This window comes from Argentina silus (genome assembly GCF_951799395.1).
Source record: "Argentina silus genome assembly, chromosome: 22".
Classification (NCBI taxonomy): Eukaryota; Metazoa; Chordata; class Actinopteri; order Argentiniformes; family Argentinidae; genus Argentina; species Argentina silus.
Genome location: NC_139676.1, coordinates 7,724,476 through 7,726,975, shown reverse-complemented (window position 1 = coordinate 7,726,975; position 2,500 = coordinate 7,724,476).

Below are 2,500 nucleotides of genomic sequence, written 5' to 3'. Positions count from 1 at the left end.
AGTCAAGGTGGCACAAAGCTGGGGTTCGACAGTGACTTAAGCCCTTGGTCTTGAGGGACAGTGGATAAAGTCTACCGTCTGTTCGGCTCTCCATCTGAGTGGTTTCACTTTGGCTCAGGAAATTTAAATAACTGGCTCTGAAAACTGTATCTATCCGTGGAGGCTGGTGGAGGTAGACATCAGAGGGCCTCTCATTGTAATGCATGGAATAGAATGAGGATTGGTATCAAACACACATCCGTCCTCCGATTTCTACCTCCACCAGACTCCCTTGTACTGTATCTACCCACAAATACACTACAAAGAACCAGCTACACTGGGTTGTATGTTATTACCAGGAGAGGCTGGTGGAGGTAGACATCGGAGAAAGGGCCCATTGTAATGCATGGAATGGAATGAGGAATGGTACCAAACATCCTCTGATTTCTACCTCCACCAGCCTCCCTCCCCTGGTTATTACATAGTTAGCACTTCACATCTGAAGTGTCTTATCATGATGAACAAGATACGGATGAAAAAGATAAACATCATCATTTTTATCCAGGTACATTATAGCACCAACATCTCAGTGGTCACATTGTGCTCACTGAGGTATTGATTATGTATTGATTCTGAGGCATTTCCACAGAGATGGGCGTGACGAAGCTGTGCTGTGTGACCTTTGGTTAAATGATTCCTCAGCCCCTCTCCTTATCCCGCCCCTCACAGCAGCTGTCAATCAAGCAGAACGAGGGAGGGGCCATACGTGGTTATCTTTAGACAGGGCCGCTGGACTGTGGCGGAGACCAATTTACAGGACACTATCAGAGGAGGCAGTGAGTGTCTGGGACAAAAGCGCGGCGTGCTCCGGGGGGGATGTCGCTTGGACAGAGCTACTTTCTGTAATAACAACGCCATTAGATTTAACAGCGCCTGAGACTTGTGCCAGTGCTCAAAGGGACTGAGGCTAATAAACGTCACGTTTTGTTTGGGAAGCATTTTAGTTTAGCGTCACCATCCTAGTCTGAGACGAGACCAAACAAATACAGAAACCGACAACCGAACATTATTGGACATCGCTAGGAAACCTGAGCACAGCGTACGATAGATAGTGGCTAGCTGGTGTCGAACCGGACTGGCGTGGGGATAAAATGATTGCTACCTGGACACGGAACATTAACACACTATTTCTTAAATTCAGCAACTGTAAACGTATGGTTTGTTGAGAAAAACAATCACAGTAGGAAGACTTCGCTGTGACGTTCCTGCAGCATTCGTGGCGTGCGGCGATGTCGTGCAGCACCCAGACGGGGCAAACAGGGGCCTTATTAGTTTTAGATGTTCATGCATTATTCATAGCAATAAAGAGACTGTGGAGCTCAACATGGTGTACTAAGAGGACATGTGGTGGGGGGCTGTCTCACTGAGTGCCTGCTTAGATCTGTCTCCCTACTGGTTGGCTGGTGGGGGTGTGGAGGGAGGGAGGGAGGGAGGGAGGGTCAGAGATGGGGTAGAAGAGAGAAGGGGGGAGAGAGGGAGGAAGAGAGAGGGAGGGAGAGGGGGAGAGAGAGAGAGGTGAGGGGTGAGAGTTCAGCAAGGAATACACTACAATCTCAAGGTCTAAGGTATTATAAACAAAGTCAAGTCAGGAAGGGGGGGAATCATCACTCATCTCTGTATCTATCCACCGATTCAACAATTCCCTTCTAAGGTCAGAATCATCATTTATTTTGGTCCACAGGTATTGTCTCATCACAATGGAGAAAAATCCCTGCATCACCCTGTCAATCAATCTGTCTCTCTATCCACACAATGCAGCCTGCCTTCATAGAATTCCCCTTCTAAAACCTCCATTGTCTCTTGCTGCTGCGTGCCCAAATCCAGCTCTCCGGTTTGGGCAGTATTGAATTATGCAGCACCCCACATTTCCACTCCAGGTCCCAGAGCTCTGCCTTCACGGCCATTATCATGCTCTGATGGGCAAAAGGCTTAGAAAAGTGCATGTATACACACATAGACACACACACACATACACACACATACACGCATGCATGCAGGCACACACATACACACACACACACACACACGTATACGCAAGTAGGCACACGCACACACATGCACACACACACACACACACGTACACACACCAGCCACCATACCCTCCGCCCTCCGCCAAAACTACCACTACCCCCACCAGAGCTCCAGTCCCCACCCAGGCTCTCTGGGTAAGAGCAGTCCAGCCAGGCGTTGCTGTGTGGGGGAGAGGGAGGCAGGAGAGAGCCAAAGGTGGAGGTAGGGAGAGGACCCACAAAGGGAAGAGAGGTACTGTAGAGTCCAGAAAGAGCAGCCTGGGACCTGCATTTGAGGCTGACAAGACAAACAGGTGACCAGTTATCATTCCCCCTCCTTCTCTTAACCTGGCATCCCACCTTGAAAGATGATTACTACTACCCCCACCTCACAGCACCCCAGTGGTAATTGGCTCAAGGTTGGGTTGTCAGATTGACAAATGAAAGGGGCA